Source organism: Drosophila arizonae, chromosome 2, assembly GCF_054131065.1.
Source record: "Drosophila arizonae isolate 15081-1271.41 chromosome 2, UAZ_ARI_1.0, whole genome shotgun sequence".
Classification (NCBI taxonomy): domain Eukaryota; kingdom Metazoa; phylum Arthropoda; class Insecta; order Diptera; family Drosophilidae; genus Drosophila; species Drosophila arizonae.
In genome coordinates this window covers 31,963,460-31,990,497 of record NC_142922.1, presented here as the reverse complement: position 1 = coordinate 31,990,497, position 27,038 = coordinate 31,963,460, and the positions used below count along the sequence as shown (strand labels likewise).

General features: G+C 37.5%; 1 protein-coding gene and 2 long non-coding RNA genes across 31 annotated transcripts in view; 2 read left to right on the top strand and 1 right to left on the bottom strand.

Annotated features, from left to right (window-relative positions):
- LOC108621279 (uncharacterized) overlaps positions 1 to 14,392 on the bottom strand; it is a 45,764-nt gene extending 31,372 nt beyond the window's left edge. Inside the window, exon 1 of the long non-coding RNA XR_001916413.2 lies at positions 12,491 to 14,392. This is a non-coding gene — a long non-coding RNA (uncharacterized LOC108621279). The remainder of the gene's footprint in view (positions 1 to 12,490) is intronic.
- A 6,369-nt stretch (positions 14,393 to 20,761) lies between these two features.
- On the top strand, positions 20,762 to 23,698 carry LOC149270916 (uncharacterized). Its single transcript, XR_016271691.1, has 3 exons — positions 20,762 to 20,955; positions 22,593 to 22,681; positions 22,751 to 23,698. It is a non-coding gene; the product is annotated as an uncharacterized LOC149270916 (long non-coding RNA).
- Positions 23,699 to 24,358: 660 nt separating this feature from the next.
- The window catches only part of Rim (Rab3 interacting molecule), a 66,476-nt gene continuing 63,796 nt past the window's right edge, over positions 24,359 to 27,038 (top strand). For 12 of the 29 annotated variants that reach the window (XM_089466728.1, XM_089466727.1, XM_089466797.1 and 9 more), the window contains exons 1-2: positions 24,359 to 24,604; positions 26,013 to 26,343. The gene's annotated coding sequence lies outside the window, so the exon portion shown is untranslated. The other 17 variants (XM_089466776.1, XM_089466815.1, XM_089466785.1 and 14 more) reach the window with 6 other exon arrangements.

The window sequence follows — 27,038 nt, the reverse complement described above, 5'->3', positions numbered from 1 at the left end:
CGAGCTCTTATACCCCGATTCATGCATAATTCATCGCTTAAATCTAGTGTATCTATCGCTGAGTCTGTAAGGCTCAGCATTCGTCTCTGAACTATTCTAATCGCTGAGGGTCAGGGTCATAGATCACAGTTCATTGGGCACTTATCTATCTTTTTCGCACCTAGCAGGCATGTATACGACCTTTCTATATTTGTATGTTCATGCCTGTCAGTCCTTTTCGATCGCTTCGCAGCTCTAATATGCGTACCACTATAATAAGAGTAGACAGCATTTCAAAATATCCATTCATAACATGTATGATTTACAGCCTTTTCAATGCATTTATTGCTGTCTGCTTAAAGTAAACTTTGGCATTATGATTTCGGTCACAAATTGATTTAAATAAATGTCTCGGCCAATGTGCCCAATTAAAATAATGGCACAATTGGCCGCAATTCAGTTGATTACGTTGATGCTATCGATCTAATGGCTGTGTAGCCTTCACCCACGTAGACATGGCTAGGGAGAGGGGCGGGGACAGGGCCGACGGCTGTTGTTGTGCTCTGGCGTAACCTGTTAATCGAGCTAATTGCATAAATTACAATGGATAAACAAGCGTACGGCCCCGCTTCTCGTTTCTCCTTTCTCTGCTCGTCTCTTGACAGTCAACTGTCAACTGCAGGACTGCTTGCTCGGCCAGCTTGAAAGTGAAAATCAAATTGCGTTCAAGCAACTGCCAATTGGAATTGAATTTCCATTGGGCAACAAAGGCTGCTGCGAATTTCCATGAAGCCCAGCGCACCGACGACCCACTGCGTCTTTTATAACCCGTTTGCCATTTGCCGGCACACTTAAAGGATCTGCGCGACAGGGCAGACTTGTCGCTGAAAACTATGATTGACAGGTCGAAGACTGCAGCGGGAGCCGTAGTCCGTCTCTCTGCCAATTGTCGGAGTCTGTGCGCGACAGGCCCCCACACTCGAGCAGAACTTGAATTGACAAAGCGTATAACGGAAATTGCTGACATGCGCGCATGTCCTTGCGCCATAAATTATTTAAATTATTTGTGTTTTCAGCAACAATAAGGCACAGCTTGCGTAAATTAAACTCGGCTCCAGAGCTGCCCATTCAGAGTTCCATTGAGACTTCTAGTTGAAAGCAAATCGAATTTATTTATCCTTGCGTCGCCTTGTGTCGCCTCTGCTGCTCCTTTTCGTATATAATAATAAATCAAAATGGCAAGTCCAGCTCTTCTTAGCCATTCTGTCTATCTGCCTTCTGCCTGTCTGTCCGACTGACTGTCACTCATCAATTTGGAAAATTATTAAAAATTTAAATGGAATACCAAAATGCACTCAACAACAGGAATATATTCATATAAAAGCTCTCAATCTGTCCCTATCTCTATCTCGCTCTCTCTCTCCCTCTCTCTCTCTCTCTCTCTCTTTCTCTTTGTGTGTTTTTATGCCTCTGTGGTTCAGTGTGGGTGTGTTTGTTGTTTTGTATTTTGTATTTTGTGTCAGGCTTGTCAAACATGTTGCATATGTCCTGGGCCAAGTTGCCAATGCGTATGAATTTTTAATTTTAATTGTTCACCAAATGCGCTCCACAAAATCTGTTCACATGGATATGCACATGGTGCACATGGACGATGAGTCCTCAAACGACAGGACACTCGTTTCGCTTCGCCATAATTCAATACATGTACATTTTATAAGCCTCTGCCCACAGAGTGGGAGTCACCCTGTGTAATATCCTGACAGTTTATTGACACAATCGAAGACGCAGTCAACATATATATACATATATATATATATCTTTATATATTTATGTGTGTCTGTGTATCGTGTACTGGGTAAATCAAAGCTGGTTCGTAATGCCCACTTAATGACTTTTATTTTATTGACTCCAAGCCATTGCAGTCGCAGCAGTCGAGGCATTGAGAGTTCTTCATTAGTTGGCGCTGAATGCGAGCCGCAAAAATCCATAATTATAATGCACCTTACATAACGCTTCATTAAGATAATGATAATGAATACGTGACCGCACAGACAGATACACACACGCACCGTCGCATGTCCTGCTTGGTAATGGCACGCATGAGAATATATGTGTGTGTGCATATCCTTGCGTCTGTCTTGTAGGCGGACTGGGCCTAGGGTCGCCGCCGCAGTCCGAGTCCGAGTCAGAGTCAGAGTCCAAGCCAGAGTCTGAGTCGGAGGCCCCCGACAAATGGCCAGCAGGCAAGTAGAATTAACCACTTACTGCCTACTCCCCCCTCCCCCACTCCAACACACCCACACACACACATACACGTTGCGACGTCGCCTGTGTGACAGGCCGTGTCGGCTTCTGCTTGCATCCCACAACGGCGCATGAAATGCGGTCGATAATTTACATAAAAATAATACACAAGGTGAACAATTCTCCTCGGACGATGGGCGAATGACACTGGCTTGAATGGACGCCAAAAAGCCGTGGATTAATCGTGTGACGTAGAGTAATAAAAGTATTTAAATAGTGAAAAGCTTGATGCAATTGATTTAAATTTTACAATCAATACCTTATTTAATAACAAAAATTTGTATTTAAAATATTGCTTCTAACAAATAAACATCTAACGAGAAAATTTAAAAAGCAATAAATATATCTAGATATTAAATATAGTTTAATATATATATATGTAAATTATATTCAAGTTTGATAAAAAAAAAATATACAGATAAAAAAAAAACAATTATTTAGACAATAGAATAATTACTGGAATACCCAATATGACTTAATAAACAGAATTAAACAAAGGGTAATTTTTAATTAGTTGTCAACTATGATAAACAGAATATTTTATATTATTTATACTGAAAATAAAGAAGAAGAGTGTACTTCATGTCCGAAATTCCTTAATCTAATTATAGACAATAAGCTGCAATCAAGGATGAATAACTAGATTTCTTTTCTATCTAAAGATACGTCTTTAATTTGTGTAACAATAATTTTTCTTATAAGGTAAAAAACCAAAAAAATCAAATTAAAAATAATAAAAAATAATAACGAGCCCATGGTGTTCTTCCGCTCTCTCGCTTGAAAACTCTTGTTTGTCCAACAGTCCGGAGCCAAGTTTCATTTCGGACTTAATCTGCCAAAATACCCTATGCTCTCTGTTGTGATGCTGTTAGTTTCCCTTTAACATAACTACATAACAAGGCATTCACATCATTGTAGCACCCACACGAAACGTCGGAGTATCACACCGATACGCAAAATACCGATACAATAAATATAATACACAATATTTTAAATTTAGATTTAACAAGGAACAGTACAGTGAGTATTGGGAAAGTAATTACAAATTCCGATAACTTATATAGTTGTAGTGTTGGAAAGTGTTTCTCTTCTTTCAAAGCGCTACCTACTGAACACTGATTAATTGTCTGCTCGCTTTCGCTGAGGCAAGTGTCATTGGAGCACAAGTTATTAAATGTATGCTTGGAATAGTAATAAAATTCGATCTGATTGCAAGCATATTGTATGCCAAATGGCTCGTCAATGGGCCCAGGCCTTAGCACTGATGAAATAGTCATAAAAAGTGGTAATAATGATTACACAACATTAGCGTTCGGGGCAGGGGTGATAGATGCGTGCTGTGCGGGTGTAAAGCGGGGCGGATGGGAGCGGGGGCGAACGCTCAAAGTAAACGCAACTCGAGCGTTAAAAACAAAAGCAATAGAGCCTCAACTTTAACCTTTTGCCAGGCTGGCAGTTGGGTGCGCTGTCCTTTTGGAGCCGTGCGGCGCTCAGTCAGTCAGTCAGTCAATCAACCCAAGGACAAAGTGGGCGACAGTCATCAATAAAATATATCGCCAGTAATTTCCAGCACTGAAATAGCTACATGGGTTGGGGGTAGGTTCGTTTGGAGCTAGTTGATAAGTTGTCCCCAGCATAATTAATTCACTTGCATGATAATCAAAAAATCATTTGATTAATGCTCGCTTCTTGAACGAAGTGCAAACAATCGTTGCTTGTCCTGCCACATGTTTGTCTACGACGCACAAGCTGGAAGCGGAGGCGTGAGTGTGGGTGTGGGTGTGGGAGGAGGTATTAACAAGGGTTGTGGCTAACTGGGATTAGGGGTCCAAGTCGAACTTGTCGTGGAATGGGACATGGGACAGGCGGCATGGGACGCAAAGGGACAGACCGAAAACCCAATTGCAAATGAGTTTTATGTTAAGAGCTAATTTGGGTTAATGCCGTAAAATGTGGCGCAGTTAAATAAATGCTAGACCGCACACTCAGCTCAGCACACTCCTGCCCAAGTGTAAAAAGCCACTGCTGCTGGCTGCGACAGCTTTTTAGCATGCGCTACGAAGTATGCTACATAAAGTTGCACAATATGCGCAGCAGCCGCAGGGCCTGCACACACACGTGTGTGTGTGTGTGTGTGTGTGTGTGTGTGTGTATGAGTGGCTTGTCTTGCTGCTAAGAAGCGTCGCATACTTTAGTGCTTTGTTTTTTGCCCGGTAACATTTTATTATTTGTGACTAAGTTCCCTGCTTTCTGCACTGTTTCTCTCCTTCCCCCTCTCTCCCTCCCTCTCTCTCTCTCTCTCTCTCTCTAGCTATTGCAGTCTTCGTCTCGACTTGCTGCTCTGGTTTTATATTTAAATAAGTTGCGAATGTTAACTTGACACAGATTCTGCCACAGCCTCAACAATGCGTTGCATTGTCAGAACTTGAAGTAGCACAAAGAGAAAAAAGTTGAGACTTTTCATTCATAAGTTAACTTTTCTTTTCTCAAACTGGGCTCTCTCTTCGCTATGCGATTAATTAAGTAAAAAGATTAATGGATACTGTCGTATTCAATTCTGAAATTATTTATTCATTAGTTTCTCCTCTTTGCATGTACTTAAGTTAATATGCTGCACTTGTTTGTTTGCCTCCGATAATCGAGTGACAATAAGAAGGTATTTAGAATTCTCCAATGAACTAAGCAGAATATCGAATTCGAGCACGAGAGACAATCAAATCAATCAAAGCTGCTGTAGAGTGAGTGAGACAAGAGCTGGGCACAGAGAATTTTAGAGAGCCGTACGAATTGCTATGCCCTTCCAAAGTGCAAAGATAATCATGCGAATTAGAATACCCTACGAATTAAAAGTATTTAATATTGAATTTATTTAGTGTTTTATTTTTATTCTATTTATTTATTTATATTTTTTTTTTTTTAAATTTTTATATTTTTATATTTAAATATATATACTCATATAATTTAACTTATTTTTACTCTATCATTTTGAAATAGTCGAAGTATTTGTTTTTATGCAAGAACAGAGTTCAATTAGAACAATAAACAATCGAATTGCACTTCAATTTACTTTAATTAATTATATTTTATTTAGTTGTCAGATATCTTTTGAAGGTCAAAGGAAGCTCTTTTCGGAAGGGCATTCGATTGTCTCGTTTATATTGTAGCTTGGGGCGCATCGGAATGTCGCTTACCTTGGCGTGGCTAACGCCCTGTCCCGCTCTTACGCGCCTGCCAGGGGACTGCTCTGGCAAATATTGACAAAACATTTGCGCTGCTTTGCCCGTTGCTGAGCTGCAGAGCTGCGGAGCTGCTGAGCTGCAACGCTCCATTTGCTTATCTTAAATTACAAATCAGTCAATACCAAATTGAATGCAAACAGAAACACAGAGGTAAAAGGGCGATTCGATTTGATTCGACTCGACTCGACTCGATTCGACTCCATTTCGACTGCAGCTTTGGGGAGCAATTCAGTTGAGACGCACAAGTGTTGAAATTCGAATGCGTATTGCTGTAGCTGCAGCTGGCATTAGACATTAACCTGCTAGGTGGGCAGAGGGCGGTGGGCGGGCATTCACTTTGAAGGGACGTCGCTTTAGCCCATTCCCTTGCAGCGGCGATTAAGGCATTTAGATATCGGTTAAGGATATGAGCTGCTCACACTTAAAGACAAATATCGATCAATGAAATTCGAAAAGTAATAAAAACCAATATGGAAGGTCCATTCCAGCTCTATCGAGCTGAAGTACCATTCCACTTTAACATATAATTATTGTTAAGTTAGCAGTTACTTGAAATGTACATTCGCATCATAGTAAACTTATATGTAAATCATCAAATAGATAGGCCCTAAAATTATAAATAACTATTCATTTAAATATCGGTCAAGGCTGTGCGCTGTCGTTCGAAATTGTAGGCAGCTCAGCTGGCAGTTCAATTAAGAATTTTTTAATAAACTGCTGACAGATATTTTTTCATTTTGTTGCTCACGAATTAGACTTGGCAAATCACGTCAAGCCATAATGCTGCTACTTCATTATAAAAATTTTCCGCCTGCATACTTTTCGGGGCATCCCTTAAAAATCATAAATTCAATTAGCTTCCGCTCCCCCTACGGCCCCTGCGGCAATCATTTAAATGCTTTGCGATTTGAGCAACTCAACTGACATATGCAAGACGGATATACACAGATTATAAGCTGTACAGATACGTGTATATACATATATATAGTCTGTATGTATATTAATATACATTTTTATATGGACATGTTTAGGAGCCAAACCTCGCTCGCACACGAAATGTGCTTGGTAATAAAAGTAAAACGCAGAGTGCCTAAACATTTCTCTTTGCTTGCTCTTCCACCCGCCCGCTCTCTTGCTCTCTCACTCTCTCCCTCTCTTTCTGCGTGACATGCTTCATTACATTAGATGACATGGCGAACAGCGACGGTGTCTGAAAAATGCCTAACTGCCTTTGTATATGGGCAATGGGCTGGTGGCTGTTGGCTGTGGGCTAACTGCCACGCCCACGTCAGCCATGTGACAATGACGCAGCATAGCATTTCATTTTTACACGTCTTCACCAGGTGAAACGGGCATATTGATGTATGCAGTGTTTGATTTGTTATCCATATTGAACGCTGTTCGAAATATCAATTTAAGAGTGTTGCTAGCCTTAGTGTATGTTAATTGAAATACAAATTCAAGTGTATAGACGAGTAATATAGAATACTCAGACGAAACAGTTGTAGGTCGTAGCTATCACAAATAAAGATTAAATGTCTCTTTGATAGTGTTAATATCCAGGACCAGCACAGTGTAGCCTTTGAGTGTCTGGCATCTGAGCTGCCCCTAGTTCTAGTGCAAGGTCAGGCAGATCTGTAGAGCTTAACCGAATATTCGTGTGCTATTGGATTGACAATAGGTCTATGAAATGATCGAATTCTAGTCTTATTGGATTGACTGTAGGTATATCAAATGTTGATCGAATGTCAAGACTTATCGGACTGTATGTAGGCGTATCAAGTGTTGAGATCTTCTAAAGATAAAGATGCAGACAGAATTATAGTTTAAATCATCAGGTCAAATGCTCATGAACTATTTTCTAGATAGACTATACAAACTATATGATTTACGCAAATGTCTACTCCACTTAGTTTTCTAATCAATTCAGTTGTTAGCGTGTGTTTTCCAGTCAGTCGCACCCAACTGCAACACAGTTTGTATTTATTTCTGTTTTTTATACCCTAAACCCATTTTCAATGGGAAATCAGGGTATAATGGTTTTGTTAAATGTATGTAACAGGCAGAAGGAGGCGTGGCAGACCCTATAAAGTATATATATCGATGAGCTGAGTCGATTTAGCTCTGTCCGTCTGTACGTCCGTCCGTCTGTCGTCTGTCCGTATGCTTGAACGCGTCGATCTCAGAAAATATAAGAGCTAGAGAGCTGAAATTTTTTTTCCTAGGTCCGTGTGTAGCACGCGCATATCGAGTTTTGCTTTAATAATCGATAAATTGTCTCGTTATTTTGTTATTGATTAAAAACATTATCCAAAAACAGTAATAAATTTATATCTCCTACATCTTTAAAGCTAGACAAATTTCATATGTATACTTATATGCAGCTTCGGTTTTTGTCAAAATTTACCCCCACCCCTAATTCACCCCTTCACCCACACATTTGCAAAAGGCGTACTTTAAATACTAGAGACTTGTGCTTTCGCAAATACATGCACATCTATGTTATATTCATAATCTGAAAGTTTCATGAAGAAACTACATCCACAAGAAAAGTTATCGAACAATTAAGTTCCCATAGTAACCAACCACTGCAACCAATGCGTGTTTATGCGTGCGTAAGTATGTCTAATATTTATTGAAATATCAGCTGCTCGAAGGGTTCAGGGGATCTCGTAGTCGGGCAGTCTCGACTAGAGCTTTCTTTTTTTCTTTTTTTTTTTGTGGTGGTGGGGGGGCACTTGCCCAGAGGCCGTACGGCATGTGCCATGTGGCATGTGGCATGAGAATGACTAACTGCCAACGGCGACAACCACGCACTTTTCCCAGCCACCCCCAACGATCTACACAAACTCACTCACACACACGCACATACACATACATGGAAAGAAGAAGAGAGACAGCGCGGCCTCATATTTAATTCATGAAATGTTTGCTACCAACAAAAAATTACACTTAATGTCAACTTGGCAGAAAAAGCACAGGCGAAGGTAAGCCGAACAGCGCCAGAGACACCTACCCCAAAATAATTGTCACTTAGCGAGGGTAAGCGGCATATGCATATATAATACACACACACACATATATGTACAGGCGAAGGCGTGCGAATGAGTATGCGAGGATATAGGACAGAACTAACTAAGCATGTACAAACATATGCGTGCTCATACACACACACACACACACACAATGACATATCCCAGGACCAACATATATTAAATATTTATGAAATGACATCTATACAACTACACATGCAAGTAAATAGATTGACAGAGTGACTGAGTGACTGACTGAAGAACGGCTGATTGACAGCTAAGCAGCTGACCAAGCTGTTGTCCTTCCCAAAGGCTCAGCCGTTTTTTAATTGGCGCATTTGAGTTAATTTTTAATGTTTGATGCCCCTCCCCCACCCCAATTGACGTGTTTGCATATGAACAGCTGTTTGGGTCTCTGAGACGATAATAATAATAATGACAATAACAATGATGATGATGGTGATGATAATGATGAAGATATGGACAGCTGTGGGGCTTCACTAAGCCGCATTAGGAAACAAATTCGGGCGGTCAGCATATGGAAACAGGGTCGCAGGGACTCTTAAATTAAGCATTGCATAACTCAGGTATTCAGGTATTCACGTATTTAGGTACTCAGGTATCAGCTCTTTAAGTACAATTCTACAGTTACAGCATTATAAATATGTAATCGCTGACATGCGTAAAGCAGTGACAACAAAGTTATAATTAAAACGAGTTGACAACTCGTCAGAACTCGATTAATGAGTGCATAATACAGCAAATGAGTTGACTAAATCAGGCCAACTTCAACGGAGTGATGATATTTTCCATTCGTGCTGAGATGCTCTAGCCTGGGGCTATAAACTATTCTTTATAAATATATAAGCACTCTTACTTCAGTTACTATTTTGAAATTAATGAGGGCTTACTTCAAAGGTACTAAAGCAGTGTGTGTTTTCTTCGAATAACATTTATTTTTTGATTCAGAATAACTAATTTATTTTACGACCAATGTGCAATGGAAAGAACTTTATGTCAGCTACAAAATTTTGCTTTCAATAAAATACCTTTCAGCACAGCTAGTGACCACCCTTTCTAGATTTTTCAGCTGTGCTAGGTGGGACCAACAGGAGGCTCAATAAACCATATTTGATTAGTTATTTAATTATATTAGTTCCACAGCTTTGCTTCAGAGCTTTATCGATTCGTACGTCAGCTAACGACAGTCCCATGCTATCGATATGGCTAAGTTCGATAGACATATCTCCATTGATAGTTAACCATATTGATGTTCCCTCAAATGAAGCCTACTTATTGGTCTACTACATAGTCAATAAGATTGCCAGGAGCCAGTCAATAGAAGATTGTCAGGAGCCGGGAGACTCAAGACGTAATGGATTCGTTTAACTTGCATTTCTATGAATGTCGTACCTACACGAGAACATAGGAGTCTATTTTTACATCTGCTAATTTACTCTACTTTTACTAGAGTATTGGATGTCTTGAGTATAAGTACAATTTGGGAAATCATTTACAAACCGAATAATAAAAATAAAAAATTTAAAGTAATTTGTCATTTGTATTCATCAAATGTATATACACAGTAAATCTGAAGTCCCCAGTCCCCAAGTGTTCAAATTAGGCTAAAAAAACGAAATCAATTTTTCGATTATTCTCGATAAAAAAGTTATCGCATGAGTTATCGAAAAAATATGATAAACTTCTACTGCGTATGGTACACACTAGCTAACTCTTATAACTTCTGAGATCCACGCACTCATACGGACAGACGGACGGGCAGACGGACAGAAAACATTCTTTAACTACTTCTTGAGGATTTTCATGGCGCTATCGACTCACTACGGATGACATCATATTTGTGCCCTGCTTCGAATCGCCCCAAAGTTTGCGTTGAAAGCGCGCACGGAACTAAAAGTTAACAATAGCAGAAGAAGCTTAAGGATAGCAGAGGGAAAGATACAGAGAGTGGGAAAGGGAGAGGGAGAGTGAGGGGAGAGGCGGAGATCGTAAGCAACAAAAACAATTTGCATGAAATTGCAACTACGTGCAAAATTAGCTTCACCCACTAAGTGGCTAGAGAAATGTTGGCATTGCGCCGAGGGCGTGGCAGCCGCCCCCTGCCTGTGTGTTGGCCAAAGCGCATTTTAGCCATCATTAGAAGACACCTGAAAAATATGGAAGCAACAAAAATAAAAGTGGGAAACTGTGGGCAAAGTGGCTTGGCCAAAAGCGAGAAAGCCAAAGCACAGCTGCTGCTGCTGTTGCTGCTACTGTTAGCCAATTTGCTGCGTCTGGTCGTGTGGCAACTGGCAGTGGATTATGCCACGGGCCCGCAGCGAAATGGGCCAAGGTATGCGCAGCAGCAAAGTGTGTTAAATTTTTTATGCCATGCTGCAAATTGAAGGCAGCTGCAGATGGACTTTAAAAGGGCGAGCGCCTTACCTAATAGCGCAAAAGGCAACAACAGTTTGTCAGCATTATGCAGAAGTGTGTAATGCCACAGCCACCCTCACTGTCTCACATTATAGTTGCAGTAGCTGCTGTGTAGTCACCTGTGAAATTTGCCTTTGTTTTGACGCCTGCCACTCGCCCATTGGCCAATGCCCAATGCCAAACGAGCTCATTGAAAATTGAATGTAATTTAATGGCCAAAGTTAAATGCACGCATACACACACACACACACACACATACACTTTGGCACAGCTCTGGCTGTTGTGGAAACGCGCAATTGCTTTGGATTTTCACTGGCGATTATCGTAAAAATGAACATTTCCATAGCACGACGGTTACAAAAGTGCCAAAAGTGAGTGTGTGTGCGTATGTGTGTGTGCGTGCAACAAACCCACACATGACAACACACATACTCTCACACCTTGACTGCCTGTGACACGCAGACACATGCTGGTTTATTGATTTTATACGCAGCTTTCCCCACTTACAGTTTTACAGGCTGAAATACCTTCGACTTGTAATTAGGGTGTCCTAAAACTGAAATTTATTTCTATGAAAATAGGTGCTTCTAAAATACGGTAATTACAGCTACCCATTGAAATAATATATGAAATGAAATAAAAATGAAACAAAGGCTAATTTGTATTGCTCTAAAATGTGAAATTTGAAAAATATAGAAGGAGAAAATATAGAAATAAAACCGGATTCATTTGCTTCTCAAACTAACCAAAAGCGCTTTAAAGTTGTCTTGTGAAAAGTTTTCATCAATTTGAATATTTCATAATGCCAACGTCTCATTGAAATATCAGACTGATGCGCCCATCGACAATCTTGTAAATCGATAATCGGATATCATTAATTTTACATCAATATTGGATAAGTAGGTGATTCATTATCTCCTCTATACATTAACCATAGAGACGGGGCAAAAAATTAGGCATTGTATACAGTGCAACCTATATAATTATTTTACAAATATTGAGCTTTTTGGATCAATCAGATTCTCAGATAGATCACTGCTGACATAATGTATATTTAAATAGAAAAGCCGTCTAGTCACGGTAAATTGATTCGTTAAGTGAATATCATTAGTTAGAAAATTTTTATGTTTTTTTGTCCTCGTTAATACATAGGACGTCTTTTTACAATATAAATTGTTCTCGTCATTTAAATTATTATGTTATTTAGAAAAGACATGAAAGCATGAAAATCTTAACAAACTAAAAACCCATATAATACGAATACCCAATAAACCTCAAAATTTAAAATAAGTTTTGTGATTATTCTAGGATTCGATACTATAACTTCCATGTTCGCTTGAATTTATTTCAGTAAAATCAATCGTTTGATAGGATTATAGCTTAGATATACATTATGAGAAGTCTTGTCCAATGGAGAGTAAAATCAATGGAATTAATACTTTAGAATAAAATTTTCATATATGTAGTATGGTACTCAATCCAAAATGTGCCTCTACTTACCTCTGGTTTGTTACTATATATTTCCTTGAAGCAGTGCTGTGATCTCTAATCGAGCAGTTCTATTATTTAGCTTCGATGTTTGTTTTTTGTTTTCTGTGTATTTACGTAATATTTGGTCCTCAATTTGGATTTATTTTATAAAGTAAACGAATTTGCCGGTATCATAAGTTAGTTTCTATATTGATATGCTTCGCGATAATGACTCTTCGTCAGTTCCTCGTTTGGATTTGATATGTTTCGTGATATTTGTATTACAATTAACTCTATGTATATGCTTTGTGTATAACTCTTTAATTTGATGTAAAATTGATAACAAATACTCGCTTGACTCTCGATTAAAACTTATGTTATTTGTATAATAGTTAATAATTATTTAAAATGTATTGATATGAATCGGTAATTACGCTACGTTTACTCTTTGCAAGAGTGTTGATATGTATGCGATATAAGCACGATTTCCGTTAGTTAGACTACATTAATTCAAATAATTTTACTTTTTTTTAATATGTCAGAAGTTTTTTCATTTGCTAAACTTTTGGACGTACTACATGATATGCTTTGTTTGCGTTTCAGATTTAGCAGATTTTTAATTCTATTTTTGACGTTTTAACATTTTCGTGGCGTGTTTACATTCGGATTTTCCTTGGGCTGCGCTTCAGCTTTCAATGTTTTGTTTTCAAAAGTTGGGATCCACACGGGTTCCACACGCTTCCTTGTGGAGTTTTCTCTTCGCTGCGCGCTCTCTTGCTCTCTTTTCGTCAATCAAAATAGATTTTTTTCTATAGCTTACGCAGTAATGCTCCGGCTTTAGCTTTGGCTTTGGCTTTGCTTTTCCAATTTCTTCTCTCGTATATCCACCCACTCGTTTTGCTTACTGCGTCGCACTATCCTCGTGCTTTCTCTCTCTCTCCCTCTCTCTCTCTCTCTCTATCGTTGCTCGTTCCACACACACGAAGCACTCACACCCACACACGCACACAGTCAGCCTTTCAGGCGGCAACGGCAGCGGCGGCAACTTTTCGTTTTATTCCTTTTGCTCCCAAGTTTTTGCGATTCCCTTTTATGTCCACATTCGCTGTCATGGAACGCAGTTCGGCCAGCGAAATTCTAAGAACAAATGCACTTTTAATATTAACTTTTCAGTTTCTTCTTTTCACGCTTCACTCTTCGCACCGTCTTTCGCCACTTTGTTTCCTTTTGGCCTATTGCAGTTTCGGTCGCTCGCTCGCTTTGGCCCTCGCCCCTTGGCCGCTGCCGTTGGCCGCCTCCAATACAAATTATACAATCGACGCCAATAATTTGCGGCTTTCGATGTGCTTTGGTTATTTTCTATTACTATCGTTCACTCGCGCTGCTTGCCGCAAAATTTCTCCGAGATTTCTTCGCAATTTTCTCGTGTAGCGCAAATTCGCTGCGCGATTTATTGCACAATTTGTTAATTTCTAGCTTCTTTTTATTTAACTTTTTTTTTTTGTCGATTTTGTCGTTACGAATTCGCTGCTGTTCGCTCCGTGTGGCAGAGTTGAAGTGTTGTCGTTTACTCACGAGCTGCTGGACGCTGCCTGCGATGCCAAGCCATGAATTTTTCATAAATCCTTATTAGAGATTTTCGCCCCCGTCTCGTTGAGATTGCTGCGCGCTCAGCAGCAGCAGCAGTGGCAGCAGCAGCAGCAGGAGCAGCAGCCCGCGCTGAGAGAGTGCGAATGGGCGGAGAGGGCGATGCGAGAGAGCAAGAGCAAGTAAGCTTTTAAAGAGCACACAAGGAGTTTGCCTCGAGACTTTTCTTGCCGAACGATGCATAAAACATATCTCGGAAAAGTTCTTGATTTTTTCTTATTTCTATGTGGTGGGGGAATGGGCTGGGATGTTGTACCTGCCTTTGGGGGTTGGTTGGGGATTTGGGGTGGCTTTAACTGTTTATTCTATGCTCTGCATTTACGCAACTTTTCTCATTGCCCACTGCTTCGCATCACAGTTTGACATTTGCTTTTTCTACTGCGCTCTTCCGTGCGCTGCTAAGCGCAGGCGTCTAAGTGCAACGAATGCCCATAGAGGGCGCTACCTCACTGGGGGTTTGTGTATTAGCTAATACGGTATTGCTATGTTGATTAGCAAAGTTTGTCCCCTTTTAAACTGCTCCAGTGCTGAAAAGCAACATATTTTACGCCGAGCTGTGCTGCAATTCTTCTGATAATCTGTATCGAAAATTTATTAATGTTGTCTATTTTCATTTAACTGTTAATAATGATCGAAAATAATAGGCGATTTGGTATATATATATATTTTTTTTATAAAAATTAACTCTTTCAAAACTCAATTCAATTAATTTGTTTCTTATAATTTTCATAAAGTTTTCTATGAATGTAATGAATATTCTTTATTATAATACCAAAAGGCGGGAACAAATATTTAAAAAAATAGTAATAATAACGCTATGAAGCCACCAGTAAAAAAGTAAAAAAAAAAATATATATATATATATTCGTTTTATAATGGTAAACTTTTAAAACATCGGTCATACATCGATGCATCGAATTTTTAATTCGATCGATGCCTGATTTTGTAAACATTGATTGACATCGACATCGATGCTTTCATTTAAATTTACATCACTAGTGGCCAAAGGAAATATATACATATGTAAGTATATGCACGAATCGGAAAATATAATTTTTACATTACACATAGACTTCAAGTCATTTTCTAGGCAGCTATAACTAGCGCGATCCCTTGACCACATTTATTTTCATACATAATTACGTTGAGCGCATTACGAATATGCTCTCGCGACAAGCATGTACACTAACACACACACATACATTTACAATCCCGTGCTGATTGTATGCATGCATTTCTCTGCCTATGTGCGGACTTATCTACTCATTTATTCCCAACTCCTTCCATTGTTTTCTGCTCGGTTGAATATTCTTATTCCGAGTCACATACGAGCGCTCTCTTTCACTCATCGTATTTCGCATCGTTTTTGTTTTTTGGCATTCATACAGCTCTCTAATACATATGAATATATACATATACATATATGACTTTAATGAGTAATTTAACTGTATGTTTTTGCATAACTGTCTCTCTGTCTATCCCCGTACCAGCCTCCATGTCTATCTCACGGTCTGTCTCTCCCACTGCCTCTCTGTCTGCCTAAGAGGAGCATGGCATGCAGAAGAGTTTCAGGAGATCATTTGGCTTGTCTATATGTATGCAACAGTATGCATTTCGTATTTATATTTGAGTAAAACGAGCGAGAATGCTCCAAGCAACAGAGAGTGTTCCCATTGGTCTCTTAAAGCTGCACTGTGACGATCTCTAACTGGCGCCGGGCTCAAAATTTGAGTGCGACTCAGGATTTGAGTGAAAGCCGCCCTATATAAAGGGCAGCTGCTGCAGCATTTCTTCAGTCGTCCAGACCCGGTGAGGTCAGCCACACAGTGCAAGGCAGTGCAGTGAAGAGTTATTTTTTTTTTGTTTTTTTTTTGTTTTTTTTTTTGTATTTTTTTTGTTTTTTTTTTTTTTGTATTTGTTTTTTTTTTTTGTTTTTTGTTTTTTTTTTGTTTTTTTTTTTTTTTTTTTTTTTTTTTTTTTTTTTTTTTTTTTTGTTTTTTTTTGTTTTTTTTTTGTTTTTTTTTGTTTTTTTTTTGTTTTTGTTTTGTTTTTGTGTGTGTGTGTGTTTTTGTTTCGGTTTTTTTTTGTCTTTGGATTCTTCATGCATATATGTACATATATATATATATTTTTTTATTTATCTTTTATTTTTTTTTTTAATATTTAAAATTTTTTTTAAGTTAAAAAAAATTTTTTTAAAACAATTTTTAAATTTTTTTTTTAAATAATTTTTTTTTAATAATTTTTTTTTAATAATTTTTTTAATAATTTTTTTTAAATAATTTTTTTTAATAATTTTTTTTAATAATTTTTTTTTAATAATTTTTTTTTAATAATTTTTTTTTTTAATATTTTTAAAATTTTATATATTTTATATTTGTTCTATTCTTTGGTATTACAATTACTTGTTACTTTTGTCGGTTGTTTCGGTGCTATTATGTTATTTTAATTTGTTTAATAAAATTTTTATAAATATTTTCTTTTTAGTTATATGTTCAATATATTTTTTAGTTTTGCCTCTTTGTCGTTTGTTCAATGTATATATATGTTTTATTATAAAACATATTTTATAGCTTCGGGTTTTATTCCAAGCGTGTAAACCAAATATGGATATTTTTAACATTTTTTTTTTTTTTTTTTTGTTGTAATGAGCTCACAAACCGGTTATTGAAAAACCTCGTATGGCTTTAACAAATAAAAAATAAAATACAAAAATATTTATGCATTATCTATATATAAGTAACTAATATTAAATAAAAATCTCTTCAATGCGATTATCATTTAACCTTGTTAGGCTTAAAACATACAGCATATTATACCTTTTTTTCTCCTTATATGAAAAAAAACGTGAGCAATTGTAAATAAAAATTGTAAAAAATATAATAATAGAAGATCGTTGATTTAATTATTTAATAAGTAATATTATTGTGATCGTAAAATATTTTAATTTAGAAAGTTCCGAATATCTACACTATAATAAGAAATGCCGGCAGTTTTGTTTTTGTTTATAGTTTATTCTTTGAATATTCTTATAGTTCAATAAGACTAAAAATCTCCAACCCTCAGCATCCGCTCAGTTACCTTCCGACCCCCACCCCAGGAGCTAAGGCAGATGCCCGTTGGGTGCAGAGCTGTCCTGGCGTCCTGCTTGGCCTAGCGCAAACATTTTTCGTTAAAATGAAAATCAATAAAAAGCTCAATGACGTCAGTTGCGTGTGTGAGCACGCAATACAAGCACACTCTCACTCGCACTTACACACACAGAGCCATGCGTCCGCTGTCTGTTTATGTTTGAGATGAATATGGAAGGCCCGCTGGCAAATGAGCTGCGTACGGGGCACACAGCCGCACAGCACACCACCCGCAGGATCCGTTGGTAGCCGAGCTGCTGTCGAAGACGTTGTAGTTGAGCCGGCCAAAGCAATGGGTGCTAAGCGTTGCATTAAGGTGCGGAAGACGAGGGCCTTCTCTCCTTCACTACCAATGCCGCAGGACGATGGCGGGCCATAAACAGCAATTATTTGGATATGCACTAGACGAGCGCAGTTCTCCCATTTTGATTAAGCCTGAAAGTATGCAGCATTTTTTACTTTTGTATACCCTGAACCAATTGTTCCAATTCTCAATACCCATTGTATTGTTAAGTGTATGAAACCCGTCTGTGTGTCTATCTCCTACACCTGTAGGTCTTAACTCTCCTAATTTTATATGTCGACTCATATGTATTTTATAGAATTTCGGTTTTTGAAATAGTTCACCCCCTACCCCTATATTTGTAAAGGGCGTATGTCAATGCTTTGGCAATCACAATCTGAGGGATTCATAAAGAAAGTCTATCCACAATAAAAGTTATTAAGCAATCAAGTTACCATAGTAAGCCCACACTGCAGCCCATGCATGTTTATGCGTGCGTGCATGCCTGTCTGTCTGTGAGTGTGTGTTTCATGTTTAAGCAGAAATTTTGTATTGTTTATTTATTGTCTAATTATTTTGCCCATTTGCGCGGCGGCTAAGTTGCGTTAGCTGTCACTAATATTTACAATATTTTCAAATACTTACAAGATAAATGTAATATATAAATAATATTATGATGGTAGCTGTGCGTCACCTTCTGTTAAGATCGCCTTGCGATTATTAATTTCAATTAACTAATTTTAACAATTAAGAACGTACGTATTTTGCAAGTATCTTTAATAATAAGAAATGGTGTCATATACCTGAGTTAATGGCCACGATTGGGATTTACTTGCAGGAATGGGATTTACTCCTGCCACTACACTGAATCATAGTTAACGGCTAGATTAAGCAGAGCATCGATTATGCGACAGATACCATACGAATTGATTATACAGAGCTTAAGAGAACATCTGCCTGGCCGTTCCCTTTCATTAGCCACATCAGCTTATTCACTCCCGCACTCCCTTATTCAAACTCTATATTTATCTCCGCAGGGGTGTAATAGAGAGCAAGCGAACAGCACAAAATATTATTCCGATTAAATCATTGACTCGTTTATTGCAGTTTACTTAAAATTCTTTCGCATGTTACCAAAGTTGATTACGATCGGTGCTTTTCCCCAAAACATTTTTCGACGCCATCTCGCTGCTGCTGGTGGTGTTGCTGGGCCGCAACTAGGATCTGCAGCATTAGCCGCATCTGTGCACTCTTCTGCGGTACAAGCGCCAGGAGTTGCACAAGCTCCATCACTACCTCCTATTAAGCAAATGGCCAGAATAGCAAAGCCGAATATCAGTGTTTGAGCTCTCATCTCTTCGAATTGAATTTAGTGGCCTGAGTCTTCCTTTTATAGCGATTTTCAAATGCGTCATTGGCTTTAATTCAAATGCAGTTGGTTAAACAAATACTCATTCGATATTAAATAAACAAAAGTGGTTTATCTCCAAATATAATAATCAAGTGAACTTTGTTTGATATCTGTTTTGATACAAATATCTGTACAACATATATATACTATAAATATATACACATAAAATGTATTCTTATAATTCCAAGTAAGTGACTAAGTACTCTTTGTACAAAATTGTAGTATGTTCCATATATCAATTATAATGTCGGACATAATGTAGAATATATTCTGTTGTCGAGTATTTGTTATGCTGTACATATTTAGTGATATTTAATCCCTATAAATACAATAGTTGAACATTTCATTAAAATTGCCGAATTTAGCTGTTAGCCCTTATTAACGATTAAAGATAACTTTTTAATTCTTGTTGACATGCCCTCGACGAAGTTAAAGACAGCTTCTTTTGGAATGCTGTTCCACTGCTTGAACTGCATCATGATGTCCGAGCTATCTATCTTTTCACGATTGATTAAAGTTCATTCCATAACAAATTTTAGCCCTGCCCTCACAATCACAATCTTAATGAAAAACAATTTCTGCGAGTTAAGCACATTTCTTTATAAAATTGAGAGGATCGGTAGAAACTAATATCGCTCAGATTTTCTATATAATTTGATCTAGATTATTTTTGACATAAGGATTTAGTTTTTTGCCATTCAATGAATTAATTGTTAAATAATATATCGTATATATTTGGGACAAGAGTCTTAAAATCAGATCACTTCGGTTTCAGTATATCACCTGTTCAGCCCCAACCATCCAGGGTCATCTTACTATATTAGCTTTAAATAATCCTTTTGATGTAACAATTTCTTGGGTGACTGTAAGAATACTTATCTGTATTGCCAAATCTTTTAATCAAGTGGAAATTTACAGTTCATGATTCGTAAACGATCATAAAATTGATTGATATTGATGATAAACAAACCATTATTTATGGAATTTTTAGACATTAGTGTTAATATATAAATAAAACTTACTTTGGCTTGCTATATTAAATATATAAGCTCGAAACAGGGATAGCAAATTGGGAAAAATAATTGAAAAAGATCAACAATTCAAACACATTTCAGTTCTCTGCATTGTATTTTTTAAATTAATTTATTTTTTCTTAATTTATTTATTTTTTTTTCATTAGTTTCAATTAGCCCTGTACATAATGTAGTCCTGTTTCGTTCTCTAGAAGATAACTTATTTTTAAACACAAGTAATTTTTATACATAACTTATTTTTAAATCGATTATTCCAGCTGTCTTTAGTTTTTTACCATATAGAATAAGGTCCGTGCATTTCCCCTTAACAATTTTCGACGCCATCTCGGTGATGTTGTTGCTGCGATGCAACTAGGCTCTGCAGCATTTACTGGAAGCCCACATTCCGCAAGGGTACAAGCGCAAGGAGCTGCACAGGCTCCATCACTACCTCCTATTAAGCAATTGGCCAAAATGGCAAAGCCGAATATCAGTGTTTGAGCTCTCATCTCATCGAATTGAGTTAAGCGACGTGAAATCTTCCTTTTATAGCGATTGGCAATCTTCTGCTTATTTACAGTTGATTGTTCAAGCGCAGTTGATCAATCGAATGATCGTTAAATGTTAGACAAACACAGAAGTTTCCAGTTTTAATTTTAAAAAAGCTTTCGGTAAAGGCAGCAAACTTTATTTGCTATCTGAGCAACTGTTTTGCCGAAAAATATGAATATAATATAATATAAATAAACAACTTTAAGTATATTTTGGTTTATGATGCCAAGCAGGAGTATTTAAAGGGACGTAATATGCTTTACTCTTCATTTACTAATCGTTTTTCTACCTGTGTGAGCCGAGTTCCAAGTCTATTCTAAGCATACCTCATAAATATCTAAGCACGTGAGCTAATGTTGCGATTCTATAAAGATCGACGATCTACGAATACTTGATTGTAATAATTTCAGGATATTAAAGCAGAGTGGAAAACGAGAATCGGCTAATGATTTAAATGTGTATGTGCAAAGTACAGCCACTCACCGAAGATCTATACTTGCATTTGAATCTAAGTTTGTTATACGAGCCCAAACAACTATTAATTCGAACAGCATGTTTTTTATTTGCAGTGCGCAATGTTTAACATACTGTATTATCAATACTACTAGAGATAACATATACCAATGCATTTCATCTTAAAGAGAATTTATTCCCTTCACGATAAACAAAAGTTTTGCTCTATTTCCAAAAACAACAACAATATGAGTAATTTATTCAAACGGTTGACTTAAGAGATAAGAAAAAATTGACCACTATTAATTCGAACGTTGCGTAATGTGATTTACTGCGATTTTATTAATATTGGAATCGTGTAACCTCGCCCTTATCCTGCATTACGCCTTTAGCTCGTTTGGCATTGATTTGAAGAAGTTTTTGCAATGTTCTTGAGAAATTGAGTGCCACATCTCTTGCAACTTGATTTTCAAGTCAGAAACGTTTCTTTGCGGCTCATTTCGAAGCTTGCCTTTTATTGATGGTGGCTAATACCACCAAATATTTTCAATTAGGCTTAGTCTGGGCTATTTGATGGTCAATCTAAAACCTCCATTTAATTCCAGCCATTTTTGGTTCGTTTGGCTGTGCGCGATGCTGAAAAGTTCCAGTTCTGGTATTGATGGCTGAAAACTGTCTTTTAAAATATTAATGTATTTTTATTCACCGTCTCTTCAATGAAATACAGTTTTCCTAATCCTTTGGCAGACATACATCCCCATCCCACAGTGCTCGCAGGAAACTTTATTTTATTTATTGTTTGCTTCAGCACTTTTATGGATGACACGTTTTCTTGAATCGCCAAAACTAACATCAAATTGAGCTTAAAGCTTAATCGCTAAATGTGATGGTATCTCATTGCCTTTGAGCCCAAGACATCCTTTCCCAACCCCAAGCGTTTCTTTTTTGACGAAGCGTCGTACGATCCATAGGTAAAAACAAAACGTGCCTTATAAAAAGCATAAGCAATATTTTTAAAATGCAGTCGCGTCAATTCTCGCTTGACAGTTTTGCTTAAAGATTGGTGACGATCGACCTCTATTCGCCATAATGTTTATTTATTTATTTATTATTATTTTTTTTAATTTTGATCACCCCATGCACAGGCGATCTAAACGTTTAATTGCTTGCTGATCTCCATGTCTTCCCAGATTTAAAATAATCTCTAATCAATACTCTGATTTCGTTGCAAATAGGCTTACCACTTACCATTGTAGCTAAACTTTCACTGATCTGCACCGATTTGAAAATTTTTGCATTTTGTATTGCTATATTATTCGCAGACTATAACTTAAGAGTGATTCTGTTACATTGGTTGCTTTTGTTTTGCTTTCCATTTTTTTCTCATCTCTTTAGTCAACCGTTTGAATAAATCACTCATATTGTTGTTTTTGGAAATAGAGCAAAACTTTTTTTCATCGTGAAAAGAATAAAATTCTCTGTAAGATTAAATGCATTAGTATATGTTATCTCTAGTATTATTGATAATACCGTATGTTAAACATTGCGCACTGCATCTGAGCATGTATATAAATCTAGTACTTGAATTTTCTAGTACGCTCTCATTGCATTGATTGCATATATCCATGTTTTGAAATTCCAGGAATATACGATGTGAAGAGCGCTCAAGCAGGGAGAGAGCAACGATTGGACAATATGCCGGACAAACACAAATTTAAAAAAAACTATCAAGTCAGTATTTAGGTACTTTTCCAGTTTACTTTCACTTTTTATTTAAATTTTTTTCCAATGTAACCAAAGTTGATGATAATCGGAAATTTGCCTCCAAACCATCTCGGAAATTTGTTACGCCATCTCGGTGATTCAGTGGTGTCGTATTCGTATCCGACCGTAGTTGGACGTATACAACTGGGGTCATCGGCATTTTCAGGAAGCGCACATTCCCCAACGGTGCAAGCGCCAGGAACTGCACAGTAGCCATCGCTGCCTCTTATTAAGCAAATGGTTAAGATGGCAAAGCCAAAGATCAGGGTGTGGACTCTCATCTCAACGAACTGATTGGAGATGCCTGAGCATCAGCTTTTATAGCCAAAAAACTATATTTGTTTTTATATTTTGAAAACATTTGTATAAATATACGCATTACATATAAGGCCACTAAAGATTCTCGTTTGCGAAGTATAAACAAAAGATTATTTGTTTGAAGCAACTGTTCATCGACAAATAATATTATAAAGCAAACAATCTAAAATATTCATTTGTCTGAAATTTCACGTATTCCAGTTCTGTTACTAAAATATTTGATGTTGGCGTCAATAAATATTTTTAGTTGCTTAGCGGGCATGCGATCCAAGTCGGCGCATGTATATATATAATAAATATGTATCTGATAGGGAATTGGAGCCCAATCTGTATCTTCCAAAATTATCCAGCATTTACATTTTCGGGCTCGTCTCAAAAAAAAGTTGATAGTTACTGCGCGTTTAAAGTATGAGGGCGATTTATTTATATCGGAAAATTTGCTCTTTCTTAATTTGAACCTATAAAATATTGCTAAGATAATTGTATAGTTTATACAAGGAGGTTATGTTAAGAAGTTAAGAATCATTTTCAACCTGTGAATAGAGTATTAAGCTGTCTTAAGCGAGTGGAATATTTTTACTTGATTTTTTGTTTTTCTTGTGGTTGTGTTTTTGTGACCTATTCAAGCCAGGATTGCAATCAAACAGAGATTGCGGTAATGTGGAAACAACAATAATAACAGAACAGAATGGTAACAATAACAACAACATGGGACGACATACAACCGAACTTGATGAATATGCAACATCATGTTTGGTGTTTATATTTGGAGGCAAGACCAACGGCGGATTTTAAAGTTATCAGAGATAAAGACAGGGAGAGAGAGAGAGATAAAGATAATGATAAAGAGAGGGCGAGAGAGGGGAGAACGCATCTCAAACTGACGCACACACGTGCCTACATTTATTATCGTCTTTAGTCTGTAGTAGGTGTTAAAATTGCACATGAAATATGAAAAGGCACTCATAACAGAAGCAGCACACTAACTGTACCCTATCCTGCCCTTGCGCTTTGTCCACACATTTCAGCACGGCTAATAACTCCCTTGGCTTATTCACCACGACGAGAGCGCAGCGAAGAGATAGAATGATAGAGAGCGAGTAAGCGAGTCGGAGCGAGGGAGGCAGGTAGGTCGGTCGGTCGGTCGAGTGAGGAGCAAGAGGCAAGCGCTGACGACAATAGCAGCAACTGCTATTCCCTTTCGCTCTCTCGTTCTCGTTCTCTCTCCCTCTACCTTTCTCTGTCTCTCCTTCGCGGCGACTAGTGGGTGGCACTGTGGCGCCGCCTGTCGACTCGACACTTGAAAGCTCAGACGCTGCTGTTGGCTTCAGTTTCAGTTTCAGTCGTTGTCGTGTCGTGATGTCGTTGCCGTCGTCGTCGTTGTTGTAGTCGCAGCAACAGCAGGAGCAGGCAGCAGGCAGCAGCTTCAGCCAGCAGCACCAGCAGCAGCCGCAGTCGCGCTCATTGTACAACAACAAACACAACAACCACAGCAACTAAAACAACAATAATAATAACAGTAACATCAAATAATTGATAAAAAAAAAATACCAAAGATAAAAACGGAAAAAAGTAATTTATTAATGAAATATTGGCGAAAAAGAATTGCGCATATGGCATGCACGCTGTCATATCTGCAAGTCCACACATATATATAAATATTTATATTTATATATATGCATAATTTATATATATAAAATAAGTTATAAATTTGCTCAACAACTACGTGAATTGTGTGTGTTTAAAGTAAAGTAAAATTAATTTTCAGCTCTCGTGCCTTTGATACATGTATATGTATATACATATATATGTTTATATATATTTTTGCTTTGTTTCGTGCTTTTTTCTGTACACACAACACGCAACCCGAATCAGCGCTTCTCCTCGCGCCCCGTTTCGCTCCTCCCGCTCCCTACCAGCACCGAAAAACAGAGGAAGAAAAAAGCAAAAAAAAAAATCCCAACCCAATAAGCTTTCCACGTTGTCGTTGTCGTTTTTGTGGCCGTGATCTCGTCGTGTCTTGTTTTTCGCCTCGCCTGCGCCCCAGGACACACACACACCCACACGCAGACACAGACCGACACTTAGTAACTTTACTAACTGTTTTTTAATTAACGGTATTTGTCAAATTCAATAAATTGAAAATAAATAAAAGTCAAAGCAGTGCAGTGTGCAAAAAAAGGAAATCAAACTGTAAAGCAATTAAGCGTGTGTGTGCGCTAGTGTGCGTGTGCGTGTGCGTGTGCGTGTGCGTGTTTTGTTGAGTTGAGGCAGCAGTCACTCAGTTTGGCCACTGACTCGCTCGCTCGCTCGCTGTGATAAGTTCACCACACACATAGCAACAACAACAACAGCAAAAGTAGCAGCAGCACAAGAGCAACAACAAATATCCCATGAGCGCAGAGCCAACAACAATGCGCATCGCAAATGTTAACTGTTAACTGCCAAGGCGCAGAGCACAAAATGTTGGCAGCCCTCTGCTATACACACACATGCATAAGCACTAACATACGCACACACTTAAGTGTCGTCTGCTGACAAATTGCTTTGGCTTGTGTGTAAAAAAGGACTACAACAAGTTGCAGCTGGACAGTGGGCAGAGAGTGCATCAAGTTGAATGTGCGTGTGGCCTATTACCTCTGCCTCTGCCTCTGCCTCTGCCTCTGCCTCTGCCTCTGCCTCTGCCTCTGCTCGCTACCAGCTGTCAGCTGCCTCTGCTTCCATTGTCCTCTTGGCAACCCAGTATTTACGCAAAATATCCCAGTATTTTTGTTGTGTGTGTGTGTGTGTGTGCTGCTTGCAGTCAGTGCAACATAATTATAGCTCTCCGCTTTTGGCCAAGCAGATGGCCACCGAAGCTCGAGAGGTTCGATTCGCGTGAAATTAGACAAATGCTTAGCTTAATTATCAACACATGTGTACATCGAGAACCAAATGAAAATAAAATCATAATAATCAATATTTATATCTACCCTTGCAGTACAAACATTTACAATTCAAGTGCATTAAAAATACAACAAATAGCTAAACCAGAGCATCTTTTGTGAATAACTTAAATCATTTTACTGTATATACGCTTCGCTTTTCTATTAAGCCAAATGCAAATTGTGCTAAATAATGAAAGCCTCTACATCTTCTAATGAAACAACTACTATGAAACCTATTTAATTTTCTATTGCAAACTAACAAAATAAAAAAATTTAAATAAAAAACAAACAAAATTCAAATTGAAACAACGAATGAACAAACAACGCCGTTTACAACCAACAACAACTACAACTAAATAATAATAATACTAATGACGAATACATGTAAGCAAACCCATTCACTTTCGCCTTTAATATAATTGTATAACTGGTATTTGTATTTCATAAAATTGAATCAATCAAATTGATACACAATTTATTCATTTAAACTTGTGTTCTTTTTTTTTACATTTCAAATTATTTTTCTAAGTGATTAAAGCACAACTTGATTGGCATTAACAAATATTAAAAAATTTTTGAAATATATATACAAATCAAATCAGGCGTATATTAAAACAACAACAGAATTAACTGTTACTGAGAATGTACTCTAATTTGGTTTGTTTCCTATTTTCTTAATTTTAATTATATTTAGAGTACAAAAATTGTTTAATTATACTTCTTATTTATTTATTAATAGTTAATATTCTGACAATGATGCAAAAAGAATAGCAGTTCAAGGAGTGTTCGACTAGGAATACATAAACATACAGTGCTACATATGTATATAGTCACACATATGTACATATGTTAGATAATCATAATACAAATTCTGTGGGTTGGGGCACTCCTGCTACATGACTTTTAGCAAAACCATGATACCATGAATTCCCATTCCAATGGTATCATGGAGAACAACAACAACCACAACAGCAATGCAAACAATAGCCAAGAGATTGCTACTAAAGCAGCAAACACAATTGAGAAGGAAAATCTCGTTGTTGCCTTTGTTGCTATTTACTGGCCAATGATATGGATGG